The sequence below is a fragment of the Balaenoptera physalus genome, assembly GCF_965194825.1.
Source record: "Balaenoptera physalus genome assembly, chromosome: 3".
In the NCBI taxonomy this organism is placed as follows: Eukaryota; Metazoa; Chordata; class Mammalia; order Artiodactyla; family Balaenopteridae; genus Balaenoptera; species Balaenoptera physalus.
In genome coordinates this window covers 159,520,672-159,535,478 of record NC_138890.1, presented here as the reverse complement: position 1 = coordinate 159,535,478, position 14,807 = coordinate 159,520,672, and the positions used below count along the sequence as shown (strand labels likewise).

General features: G+C 34.5%; 1 long non-coding RNA gene across 35 annotated transcripts in view; it reads left to right on the top strand.

Annotated features, from left to right (window-relative positions):
* LOC309656873 overlaps window positions 1-14,807 on the top strand; it is a 1,296,162-nt gene that overhangs the window by 259,515 nt on the left and 1,021,840 nt on the right. The gene's annotated exons all lie outside the window — the stretch shown is intronic.

The window sequence follows — 14,807 nt, the reverse complement described above, 5'->3', positions numbered from 1 at the left end:
GGTGAAAATGGCAGAAAGTACAGAGTTAGGGAGGAGAAGCCCCAAACTCTGTGTATAAATTTTACCCAAATATCTGACTGACCCCTGAACCAGACAAGCGTGGGACTGACTTCAAAAAAGGCAGCTACAGCTCAAAGAATAGAACGTAAATTTAGCTGCCTCCCGTTTCAAAGCAACCATTCAAAGCAAATGGATTTCAAAGCAACCATTTTAACTACTCATCACATCACAATATCCTTCTTCTTCTCTCAAAGTCACATTTTGAGGCTGAGAAGATTCAGAGAAAGGAACCCTTCTTAATCATATACTTGTATTTAAAGGAAGGGGGAAAAAACTGCACAATTTTGTTGGTCAGATCTTCCAGTTGGCTTACAATAAGTCTTAAGACTTATTGATATTCACTCTATCTCTGATTCCCAAACAGCAATAGGAGGATTTCAAGATTTCATTTTGCAGCATGACTTTTGTATTTAGTTTCTGTAAACTCCAAAAATCTTATGCTTGAAGAAAAAATATTTTCTCCAGGGTCTGGTGGAGACTTGTGCAACTGGATAATGTCATGACAAATGACTGTTAAGTGGACTAGTTTCTGCAACCCTTTTTCATCTTCAAAGCACTCAGCAAAATCTGCTTTATTTTAGTGTTATTAAAGGACTTCAGAAAACATTTCAGAAGAGCTGAAAATAACACCTGTCAAGCTGAATTGGGGGATGGGGATATCTGGATAGATTCTCTAGACAGATGATCCTGAAGAAGTTGTCTGTGCTGGAGCCCTGGAATCCTCAGAGTTCACAGAGGTGACTCACCAGTCCTTCCTAGTGAAAGCTAACAGTTTATGCCTGACAGAGAACACTGTAGTAGCCTGTCTCACAAGGGCAACAGGTGACCACCTTTCCTCGAGAGATTCATTTCTTCTCCCGTGGGTCACAGGCTGGGAATTAACATTAAATTGCAACCTAATCCAACTGGAATGTGTTGATAAGAAAGAGCATACACACTTATAGAGGAGATATAAGAATTAGCTTATATTAGCAGGAGTTGAAGGAATGACCCAGGGATTGCACTTTGGGGGTACTTGCTGAGTAGGCCAGAATATAAGACTGCATAAGCAAGAATTCTCAGGACATGAGGATTGAACACTCAGGCAAGGGCCCCAGAAAATAGAGCTATCTCAACACTCTAGAAGAATGAAGAAAGAAATGTCCCATGTTGAGCAACAGACATAGCTGAGTTGCCATGACAGAATAAAGAGGCTACAGGAAGAGAGAAAGCTGGATAGAATAAATTACGTGAGTCCAGAAAACCCACCAGAGGAGAGGTTTTCAGGAGGAGCCAGAATACATACCATTCGCCAGGGCCATCCAAACTGCATTGATGAGCGGCATCGGCAACACAACAGGTTAAGTGGTAGCGCTCTTGCGTAAGGCTGAGTTGATGACAAGGGAGGCAGTAACAAACTTGGAATTGTTAATCTATGGATCTCAAAATAACAGGAGTGACCTCCAATGTCAGAAAAGCAGCTAAGGTTCATGTGACCTAAAGGTGGTGGTAAAGATAGTGAGCATCGTGTTCCAAAGGGCAAAAGAGACAGGCAGCCAGCTTGGGTGCTGTTAACGTCTACAGCAAGAAAATGGCACGCATGGCGGAGCAGAAAGAGAACAGTAGTCACTCCAGGAAAAAGTCATAATTCTCTACTCAGTTTCTGGAACTGTGTCTATTTGAAGATCCATAGCTCATTTATTGGTGAAGAGCCAGATAGCTAGAACAAAGGGTTTTTTGCAACAATGCAGTCAGTACATATGACAAGGATTTCTTCAGTTCTTCCGCAGAGAGACATATGGCCTTTTCCTTAGGTGACAGTAAATTAAGGAGAGAGCTACAGTTTGATTCTGAAGGCTGTCTGCTGGCAGAATTCCCTTAAGAGGCTAATTAGCTATGGCCCACCCATATTATAGAGGGTAATCTGTTTTACTCAAAGTTTACCGATTTAAAGGTTAATCTCATCTAAAAAATACCCTCACAGAAACATCTAGAATAATATTTGACCAAATATCTGGTTGCCGTGGCCTAACTAAATTGATACAGAAAAGTAACTATTCCTTTATGTAATATTTTTTCTGTCTTCATTTTCTCCTTCCTCTTCTCTCTGTTCTCTTCTTTCTCCTTCTCCTTCTTCTTAATATCCTTATGCCTTTGTTTGTGGAGAAAGGAGATTAAGAGGTAATAACCAAGAAAGATACATGCAAACACTAATCAACTGCATTCTTATGGTAACCTATAAAGATCAAACTGTGAGAAATCATGATTATTATAAAATAGTGTTATTAATCATGACACAGAGGTTTTGTGTGAAATGAATATTTTGATTTTATATTTTTCACATGCTGATTCTTAATTTACTTCCCAATTAACTTACAAAGTTTTTCAGGTTTTGACGGCAACGATGATTTTTTAAAAAAAAAGTGTTACTCATAGTTTTCCTGACAGCAATATGCAAGAAAAATGCTATGTTTGATAAGTCTGAAACTTACTTAAAAGATTGCAATCTTTACTTCTGTGTTCTCTGTTAAATGTCAGCTATGTTTGGCCATTTACTTAGAGCTAAAATGAGTAGTCAGTTAACCTGATAAGATATAATTCACAGTGCATTTTTCAAGATGATCTGAGGGAGAGTCAGGTGAGGTCCCCAAAGCAAGTTGTGCATTCCATCCTGTTGTTTCATATACTGAGAACTGTTGTTTCGTGAAGAAAAATTGAATCTACGCTTTTTATTATTTAGTTTTCTTGTTATGTAAAGACATGCAATAATATTTAGAAAGGGCTAATTTCTACTTCATGCACTTCTTTGGAAAAGAAGAAGTATGGAATGACAAAACCCTAAACTTTTAGCTAGTTGGCATGACTTACTGATGGGAAAATTTTGATACATTCATTTAACTAAGAAGTATTTTTTGTGTATACTGTATCAGGTCAGGCACTGTGCTATACAATGAAATTATGGTAAATATAAGGTACATTGTGTGCTTCCTCTTAAAGCTTGTAGACTATGGAAAAGAGATAGAAATAAAAATGTCAAAACCATTATTATAGAATGGGAAGTACGGGGTGTTATTCCCTGGGCCCCTAATTAAGAGTCAGGGAGCTTGATTTATTCAAGTATAATGGAATATTTAGAAGACAGGAAAAAATATTCCTGTATCAGTTGGTAGAGAAGTCACTAGTATTTTTGTGTCTAGGAGAAAATGCAAACTATCTTTTGGATTACCATTCTTTTTCAGACTTTTCCATGGCCTGGCCCCTTCTCAGTGATGCTGACTGAAAGGGATTAGGGATCTTTTTGCCCCAGAAAAAGTTACAACAGTGGTGGCAATAGCTAGAACAGATAGTGTTGCATCCTGTTGCAGATACTCCTTGAGAGGAGGGGATGATGTTATCACAGATTATGAACCTGGTATCTTCTCTTTGGACGAAAAACATGATTAGAACCTCTTTCTAGATTGTCCAGAATGAAGTCCACTCACATTAAAGGCTCCAAAGACCTCAGAGGGGAACTCACGAGGAATCAAGAGGGCCTCTTTATTTGAGATCCAGAAATATCTCCAGGACCTGTTGGTTTGTCTAGATTATTCCTCTGTGGTTATGTTTTGAGTCTTTGCAGCACCAGCCACCCAGGCACAGTGGCAGACCCCCAAAACAGAGACTGGATGTGACTGTGCATAAGAGTTCTAGCCTTGGACAATAAGCGTGAGCCTTTGTGGGACCCTAGAGAATCTTTCCAGGAATATGACTCACTAGATGAATCATCAAAATAGAGACCAAGATTCACGAGAGTGTGCTAGACATTTTTTTTCCAGTTAAGGTTTATTGGAACTCTGTGGTCTAATTTACAATGCTCCAATCTTCCAGCAGTCAAGGAAAATTTTTGCAACTGATATTTTTGTAATTTGGAGCTTCCGGCAAAGGGAGGCAGCTTCCATCCAGACGTGCCCCTTGGGGTTTTGGACTCCCTGGGGTTTTAATGACCCTGACATAACTAGTAGGTACGCTGCTTTTATTTTTTGTTTTGTTTCTGTTGTTTTGGTTGTTGTTTTGTTTTGAAGACAAGGTGTTAGAAACCACAAACACTTTTTTGTTTAATTTTTGTTGAAAGAGGGTAAGATTTAACTGGGTTGGAGATATACACTATCCATTGGGGTGGGAAAAATTACTTTAAAGTTTTTTAATATAATATATATATATATGTATAGATATATAGACACATACATACTACTGTATTTGAGGGAGATCTGATTATTGTTATAGTAACCTCTAAATACCTGATCAAGTATTTCAAAATGATTTGCTCAGTGGTCTGTTTAAAATTGTAATTTGAGTTTTTCTTTATAATGAAAATTCCCTGTAAATATTTCCTCTATGTCTGTATTTAGAAAGTGTTATTTTTGAAAATTAATTATACACGAGTAGACCTGTATGTTTATGTTACCTGAAAGATTGATTATAGTAGGTCTATCTATACATTAGACTAAGCATTGAGGGGATGAATATCCTTGTCTGAAGTTTCCAAATCACATCAAAGAAATAGAGCAAAAAATATATATGTAATTAACAATGATACAAAAATATTGGTCACTTTTTACATTTCATAAAGAATCATGGCTACAGATGATTTTAAAGTATTATTACTATTTTTAATTTCAGGCAGTTTTTTTTTTATTGGAGTATAGTTAATTTACAGTGTTGTGTGAGTTACAAGTGTAGCAAAGTAACATTTTTTTTGTAATACAGTTTATTACAAAATATTGAGTATCGTTCTTTGTACTATACATAGGTCCTTGTTGTTTATCTATTTTATATATAGTAGTATGTATATGTTACTCCCAACTTCATAATTTATTCCTCCCCCCCACATTTCCCCTTTGGTAACCATAAGTTTGTTTTCCCCTTTGGTAACCATAAGTTTGTTTTCTTTATCTGTGAGTTGGTTTCTGTTTGGTAAATCAGTTCATGTGTATCATTTTTTCTTTTTTTAAGTTCCACACTCTAGTGATATCATATGGTATTTGTCTTTCTCTGTCTGACTTAACTTCACTTAGTATGATTAACTCTAGTTCCATCCATGTTGGTGAAAATGGCATTATTTCATCTTTTTCATGTCTGAGTAGTGTTCCATTTTATATATTTTTATATATATACATATATATATATACCACATCTTCTTTGTCCATTCATCTGTCGATAGATATTCAGGCTGCTTCCATGTCCTGGCTATTGTAAATAGTGCTGCAGTGAACACTGGGGTGCATGCATCTTTTTGAATTATGGTTTTCTCTAGATATGTGCTCAGAAGTGAGATTGCTGGATCATATGGTAGTTCTATTTTTAGTTGTTTAAGGAACCTCCATACTGTTCTGCATAGTGGCTGTACCATTTTACATTCCCACCAACCGTGTAAGAGGGTTCCCTTTTCTCCACACCCTCTCCAGCATTTATTGTTTGTAGACCTTTTGATTATGGCCATTCTCACTGGTGCGAGGTGGTTCCTCATTGTAGTTTTGATTTACCTTTCTCTAATAATTAGCGATTTGAGCATCCTTTCATGTGCCTGTTGGCCATCTCTATGTCTTCTTGGGAGAAATGTCTATTTAGATCTTCTGCAATTTTTTTCATTGAGTTTTTCTTTTTATATTGAGCTGTGTGAGCTGTTTGTATATTTTAGAGTTTAATCCCTCATGGGTTACATCGTTTGCAAATATTTTCTCCCATTCTGTAGGCTCTTTTCATTTTCTTTATGGTTTCCTTTGCTGTGCAAAAGATTTTCAGTTTAACTAAGTCCCACTTGTTAATTTTTGTTTCCATTTTCATTGCTCTAGGAGGTGGTTCCAAAAAGATTTTGCTACAATTTATGTCAAAGTGTCTTCTGCCTATGTTTTCCTCTAGGAGTTTTATAGTATCCATTCTTACATTTAGGTCTTTAACTCATTTTAAGATTATTTTTGCGTATGATGTTAAAGAATGTTCAATTTCATTCTTTTACATGTAGCTGTCCAGTTTTCCCAGCACCACTTATTGAAGAGGCTGTCTTTTCTCTACTGCATATTCTTGCCTTTGTTGTCATAGATTAATTGACCATAGGTGGCTGGGTCTACTTCGGGGCTCTCTTTCCTGTTCCATTGATCTATATTTCTGTTTTGTGCCAGTACCATGTTGTTTTCATGACTGTAATTTTGTAGTATGGTCTGAAGTCAAGAAGTCTGTTACCTCCAGCTCTGTTTTTCTTTCTTAAAGTTGGTGTGGCTAATAGTGGTCTTTGTGTTTTCATACAAATTAAAAAATTTTTTGTTCTAGTTCTGTGAAAAATGCCATTGGTCATTTGATAGGGATTGCGTCGAATCTGTGGATTGTCTTGGGTTATATGATCATTTTAACAATATTGATTCTTCCAGTCCAAGAACATGGTATATCATCCAACTGTTTGTGTCATGTTTAATTTCTTTAATCAGCATCTTATGGTGTTCAGAGTACAGTTCTTTTGTCTCCTTAGGTAAGTTTGTTCTTAGGTATTTTATTTCTTTTGATGTGATGGTAAATAGGATTGTTTCCTTAATTTTTCTTTCTGATCTTTTGTTGGCTTTAAGTGGGCTTTAAGGCTTCAGTTCCCCCCTATACTCCTGGTCCAACCACACACCTGGGGGGGCCTTCAGGCAGATTTTTTTAAAGCTATTTGAATGTATATTCAAGGGCAGCAACAAATCTCTCATCCTTGGATTTAATACATCTTTTTATTGCATTATAGATGAATTTACTTTACAAGATAGTTACTTACCTTTGCTGTGATAGATTCACCAGTTCTTTTATAATAAGTTTGGTTCAGCTCAGCATCTAAATTCTACAAAATTAGTCTTGCTCATTTCCATTTAGATGAGTGCCTGATTAAAGTACAATGGCACTCTGACTTCTTAATATAAACCTTTACATTTTTTTATAGGAAAGTTTTACACAGTTTAACACAATAAAATTTGATGCCGTTCAAGCACTATATATTTGTCTTAGTTCATGTTTTCATTATGATGTGCTTGAGTTCTAAGGTTTGTGTAAGTATATAAAGATTTCTAGTAACATTTTCCCCAGAATAGTATTTTAATTTTTATAAGGAACATGAAAATTAATAGTTAGTATATGAGGAGAAACATGTGAAGAATAAAGAGGTGAATAAAGATGAAAAATTAAAAATTGAGGATAATAATGAGGATGTGAACTAAAACACTGGCTGCATTGTCTTCTATGAATAATTTTCCAGACTTTACTGAGTATATCCATGTTTTCTCATTCTTCTCAAACATTGGAAGGGCTTTCTTTCTTTTAAATCTCTCAGTAATTATTCTTGTTATCCTCTACTAGTGACTTATGAAAGAAATTTCTCCTGCCGTTACTTGATTTTCTCTGTTTCCTTAATCTCTTCCTGTGTATTGGATCATCACATCAACATTCAAATATGCTCTAGAATCTCTTACCTCAAATAGAAAAAAAAAAAAAGACAGTAAAAATATTAGTTAGATCTCTGAAATAAATGTCTGGTCCAGAAAATAACTTAATGATATGAATTCTGGCACAGGCATCACCTTCTTAAGTCCAGGGAAATGTCTTTCTTTTATTTTTTCCTCCTCTAACACATTACTGTGCATTGTCTTATTGGGACAAGCTACTAAATCTCTCCAACCCTTCAACGTGTCATTGAATTCATATTCTGCAACTTCCTGTCCCAATAATGTTAATCTCACCATTTCTTTTATCCCTTGTTTGATTATCTAGAAAGTAAAGATAATATCTGTAGCAGACATAAGTGGTTGCCTACCTCACTTTCAATCTCCCTACTTGGTTATTTTGTTCATGTTTTTAATTCTCTCCCATAGGACTCACTGTTAAATCCTGCGTACTCTAAGCTGATCATTAAAATCTTATTCTCTTTGCCAGTGATAGATGTAGGGATGATTATGAAACTTTGATCCTACCCTAAAGATAAAAAATATATTTTAATCATGGTTAAATTTGTATTCATCTTCATTTACATTTGGAGAAGTCTGCTGGAAAGAGTCTGGGGAAAGTTTCCCCTTTAAAAAAGAAAACTCACGCAAGAAGAGTTACCCACATTTTCTACTACACGTTCTCATGCTTACACACAGAGTCATAACCATTTTACTCTCATGAAGGGAGGAAGGCTGAGAACAAAGGTGCTGAGGAGGGCAGGTCAGAAAATAACGAAAAGAGCTGGGTTCTTGATGACATCATTCAGCCACTGAATTAAACAACCCTGGGGGTGCCTGACCTTTAGAGTCTTTGCTATATGAGGTAATAAATTTTTCTTACTGAATTGGGATTTTCTATTTTTTTCAGGCAAAAGAATCTTATATAGTGTAGTACTTACCCACAAGTCTGGTGAGATGATTTAATAAGTTAATTCACATATACCACATAGCAGAGAGCTTGGGACATAAAATACTTAAAAATGGAAATTATTACAATTGAATTTTCCCCTCTTCCTCTCCTTCTTCTCCTTCTTCTTCTCATAGTATTAGTATTAGTAATAATTAGTACTGTTTTATTTTACGATTTCATGCGGTCTAAGTAAATTTAATTTCCCCAATAGCAGTACCATGCATCTTTATGAAAGAAAACAAGAAACACTATCAAGCAATTAGATAAACACATAACATTTTCTGTAGTTTAAGAATCATCTTTTGGCTTACAAGATTTTCAAATGTAGGGGATTTTAAATGCCTCCTCCGTTCTTCATTACCTGCTGAGTTATCCATGACCTAAATATATGCCTCATCCTTATATTTTTACCATTAGACTCATATGCCTCCTTCAGGGGTGATGCATTCTACTCAATAATGACAGATAATGATATAAAATTTAAGCAAATAGTAATGTTATAAATGGACCTTAATCATTTCAAATCTTATGTTTCTCACTCAGAAAGGACCAAGCTTTCCAAAATAGTAGTGGACCAGATGGAAGAAATGTAATATTCAAAGGCAAATCTATATACGTTACTTCAGATATATCAAGTAAAGGTAAAAATGGATATTTGTTTCTGAAGAGAGATGAAACACCTTGCTAATTTTCATTAAGTACTTAGTCTTAATGAATTTCACTTAAATCATACGTAATTTTTAAATAGATCTTTATTGGAGTATAGTTGCTTCACAATACTGTGTTAGTTTCTGCTGTACAACAAAGTGAATCAGCCATATGCATACATATATCCCCATATCCCTCTTGAGCCTCCCTCCCATCCTCCCTATCCCACCCCTCTAGGTCATCGCAAAGCACCGAGCTGATCTCCCTGTGCTGTGCTGCTTCTTCCCACTAGCAAACTGTTTTACATTTGGTAGTGTATGTATGTCAATGCTACTCTCAGTTCGCCCCAGCTTTCCCTTCCACCCCAATATCCTCAAGTCCATTCTCTATGTCTACATCTTTATTCCTGCCCTGCCACTAGGTTCATCAGTACCATTTTTTTTTTTTTTAGATTGCATATATGGAATCTGTTCCATATATGCGTTAGCATACGTATTTCTTTTTCTTTTTCTGACTTACTTCACTCTGTATGACAGACTCTAGGTCCATCCACCTCACTACAAATAACTCAGTTTCGTTTCTTTTTATGACTGAATAATATTCCATTGTCTATAGGTGCCACATCTTCTTTATCCATCTAGGTTAGTTCTATGTCCTGGTTATTGTAAATAGTGCTGCAGTGAACACTGTGGTACATGTCTCTTTTTTGAATTATGCTTTTCTCAGGGTATATGCCCAGTAGTGGGATTGCTGGGTCATATGGTAGTTCTATTTTTAGTTTTTTAAGGAACCTCCACACTGTTCTCCATAGTTGTATCAACTTACATTCCCACCAACAGTGCAGGAGGGTTCCCTTTTCAGCACACCCTTTCCAGCATTTATTGTTTCTAGATTTTTTGATAATGGCCATTCTGACCGGTGTGAGGTATCACCTCACTGTAGTTTTGACTTGCATTTCTCTAATAATTAGTGATGTTGAGCATCTTTTCGTGTGCCTCTTGGCCATCTGTATGTCTTCTGGGACCTAATTAAACTTAAAAGCTTTTGCACAGCAAAGGAAACCATAAATAAGATGAAAAGACAACCCTCAGAATGGGAGAAAATATTTGCCAATGAAACAATAGATAAAGGATCAATCTCCTAAATATACAAACAGCCCGTGAAGCTCAATATCAAAAAAAACAAACAATCCAATTAAAAAATGGGCGGAAGACGTAAATAGACATTTCACCAAAGACATAAGTAATTTTTTGATTGACTTGAATGCCAGCTTTATATTCAGAGTGGTCAAGTTCAAATAATTTTTGGGAGAACTGAGCACACATGCAACAAAATGTGAGGACATTAATCGAAATTTAAGGACTATAAACTTTCCAAATAACTCTAACAGAAAATCAGTGAAAAAATTTAAGCAATATATAATAGTGACATAACTGTTGCTTCAGTCTTCTTGTAAATTAAATAGAAATAACACCGATAAGTAAATTTTCTTATATGGGTTTAATAAAAAATGGTTCTTGAAAACTAAAAAAGAGAAAAATTAAGTACATAATTACATTGGAGTCAAAGTACATTTTATTGTTGTTGTTGTGATAACAGTTGCTAATTTTCAACAATACAGGAATTGTTGCCTAACTATAGTTTTCTTTGTTCCAAATAGATTTTTCAAAGTAAAAATATGACATAAATTTTGCCCATAAGATGATTAGACAAAACTGGCATTGGGATGGAAAGTCATGTGTTTCAAGACCCTTCACACCAAGAGATATTTAGGCATTATTACTTAGATTAATTGAGCTTTTATTAAAGCTAATTTTCTAGTATTCACACTTCAAAATACAGATGGAAATAAAATATATAGTTCTCAGTTTGGCAGGAGTGTACTATACAATTTATAATAAAGTTGATTTATATTAATTGCTAGAAAATTTATGGGCAACAGATTTATTTTAATGGAGTCATTTATGGTCCTAATTTGTTTTATTGATATTAGGATCCGGACATCTTGCTGTTTTAAAAAGATAGTCAAGCACAGGGAGATCAGCTCCGTGCTTTGTGACCACCTAGAGGGGTGGGATAGGGACGGGGGAAGGGAGAGGCAAGAGGGAGGGCATCTGGGGCTATATGTATATGTATAGCTGATTCACTTTGATATACAGCAGAAACTAACACAACACTGTAAAGGAATTATACTCCAATAAAGATGTTAAAAAAAAAAAGTTAACAAACAGCAAATTAAAAATGGATGATTTTTTTAATCCATTTACAATTAATTAAATAGTACATTTTGTTTTCTTTTCTTTTTTCTCCTTATGATTGTTGTTTTTCATTGTCGCCCCTATGTCCTTATGCTAATAAATAAAGTTGGTTTCTGCTAAATACAGTATTGAAAATCAAGAAGGAAATACACTATTCTCTTATTCTCCTTTAATTTGAAAATATGTGTATTGGCACCACTATACTGCTTTCAGTTAACGTTAATTTGTGTGCACTTTACATTTTTTATCAGTCTTGCTAAGGGTTTCTCTTAGTTTCCTGTTGCTGCTGTACCAAATTAACACAATCTTAGTGACTTAAAACACCACAAATTTATTATTTTACAGTTCTGGAGATCACAGTTCAAAATAGGTCTAACTAAGCTACAGTTAAAATGTTTACAGGACCCCATGCCTTCTGCACATTCTGGGAATCCAGTTTCTTGCCTTTCTCAGCTTCTAGAGGCTCTCCCCAATCCTCAGCTACTGGCCCCCTTCCATACTTACAGCCTGAAATGAAATCATTCTCACTTTGCTTCCACTGTCACATCTCCTTTTCTGACTCCGACACTTCTGCTTCCCTCCTCTACTCTTTTTCAAAATAAGGACCTTTGTGATTACACTGGCTCACCAGGGTAATTCAGGAAACGGTATGGAGATCCTGACTTAACTGCATCTGCAATGTCTCTTTGCCATGTAAGGGAACATATTCCCAGGTTCTGGGAAATAACACTTATACAACTTGGGAGGGGGTATTATTCTACTACTACAGAGTTTATCAATTTTATTAAACTTTCAAAGATTAACGCTTATGGCTTTGTTATTTTTCTCTATTTTATATCTTTGATCTTTGTTCTCATCATTCTACTTTTTGTCCTTCTTCTTCCTCTGGGTTTTAAATTTTCCCTTTTCCTTTTTAGAATCTTGAGATGGAGGCTTAGCGGATTGATTTTTTAAACTTTCATATTTAAATGATAAAGTATATCCAAAGACTGTTTTGCCTCCATCATATAAGTTTTGATAAGGTACATTTCTATTTCCATACTGTCAATAATATATTTTAAATTCCCATTGCATTTTTTTAAACAAGTGTTCATTTAGACACGTACTGCTAATTCTCAAACACATAAGATTATCTCATTATTCTTCGTGAAAGCATTTATTCATTTATGTATGTTCACAGAACATATGATCCTTTGTGACTTATTGAGACTTGTTTTATAGCCCCAAAGACTATGTATTTTAGCTGCCAGATGTAGTATTCTATAAATTTCTGTTAGGTAAGTTAGATAATAATATAGTTTAAAACTTTTATATCTAGAAGAGATATAGCAGAGGAGAAGGGGTTGAGAGGTGGGCAAAATGGGTAAAAGGGATCGACTCTGTGGTGATGGATGATAACTACACTTTTGATGATGATCCCGTTGTGTATTGAATTACAGTGTTGCACACCGGAAACTTTTATAATGGTATACATCAATTTTACTTCAATAAAAAATAAAGCTTTTATAGCATTACTGATTTTTTTGTTTTTAATTATGAGAAAATCCTATTTGAAATAGCTGTGGTTCATTGTATATTTTTCTGTAACTCCTGTTAATTCTGTCAGTGTTTTAAATGTATGTTGCTTTGTGTTATTACTGGTTATTTTCTAAATTCAGCTTTTTAATCTTTAACTTTTCAAAGTGACTTAAATTATGCCAATTAGCCATTATTGTAAGTAAAATACCATGTATTGTTGTTTTGTCCTTTGTACTTTAGTTGTCACTCATTCTCCTTCTATTATGTGTTATGTATCCACAGTGTAGTTTTTTCTTTAAAGAGTTAGTAACTATTTAATATAGTTTATAAATATTATTTTATAGTTAAATTCACAATTTCCCTTTCCGGTGCTCTTCGTTTCTTCCTGCAGATACGTACATCAGTAAATTTGTGCTGATTTTTGTTTGTTTGATTTGGTTTGGTTTGGTTTTCTTTGTCTTATCTGAAGAGCTATCAACAGTATTCCTTGCAGTCTGGTTCAGCTAGCAACAAATTCTGCCTGTTCTTGTTTATTTGAAAATTTCATTATTTAACCTTAATTTTGGGACAAAATTATTAGTAGAGATAAAATTTGGGGGTTACACATTTTTCCTATAATTTCATTAAATATATGATTTTATTATCTCTGGCTTCACTTGTTTCTGATGATGTTAGCTCTCATTCTTCTTATTGTTGTGCCAGAATATAATGTATCTTTTTATTTTCTGGTTAAATATTATTTTCATTTATGATGTTTGACTATGATGTGACTTTCTTTGAATGTATTCTATTTGTGTCTTGCAGAATTTTTTAAAAATAAGTTTTTGTTTTTAGAAAACATTTTAGATTTATAGAAAAATTGAAAGGGTAATACAGACAGTTCCCATATACCCAGCCCCGAGTTACATTCTGCACCCATCCTGGATTCCCCTGACCTCTTAAATGATTTTTTAAAATTTGTTTATATTAATATTTACTATTTGAGCTGTAAAGCTCTATGGAATTTTACAAATGCTTAGTGTCATGTATCTGCAATGAAAGTATACAGCACTGTTTTGAAACTCTGGACATATTCCCTGTGTTTCATCATCATTTCTAGCCCTTCTTTAATCTACTGGCCATTACTGATTTACCATGCCTATAGGTTCTGTCATTTCCAGATGTCATATAAGTGGAATAATTCAGTATGTAGACTTTTGCTACTGGCTTCTTTCATTTTACCCTATACGTTTAATATTCATCCATATCCTTTCATGGCATTTTAGTTCATTTATTTTTCTTCATTGAATAATATTGCACTGTTTGAATGTACCACACTTTGTTTATCCATTCATCTATTTCTCTCTTGATTGTCTTTGTCCCTTGTGAAATACCAGTTGACTGCATTTCTGTGCCTCTCCTTCTGGGCTGTTTCTATGGTTTAATTGATCTATGTGTCTATTCTTGAGCCAATATCATGCTCTCTTGATTACTGTAGCTTTATAGTAATTCTTGAAATCAGGAATTGTTAGCACTACAGCTATGCTGTTAATCTTCTATTATTGTTTTGGCTATTTTAGGTCTTTCTCCTTTCCACATTAACTTGATATTAGTGTGTCAATATCAAGAAAATAGCTCACTGGAATTTTGATTGGAATTGCATGGAATATATAGATACCGTTAAGAAGAATAAACATCTTAATAATATTGATTTTTCCAGTCAGTATATACAGAATAACTCTTGATTTATTTAATCTTTGGTTTCTTTTATCAGCATTTTATAGTTTTGCACATATAGTTCCTATACATATTTTGTTAGATTTATATTTAAGTACTTCATTTTTATGGTACAATATACATGGTATGTTTTTTTTTTGTTTTTAATATTAACTAGCAATTTATTTTATTTATTTATTTTATTTATTTTTGGCTGTGGTGGGTTTTTGTTTCTGTGCGAGGGCTTTCTCTAGC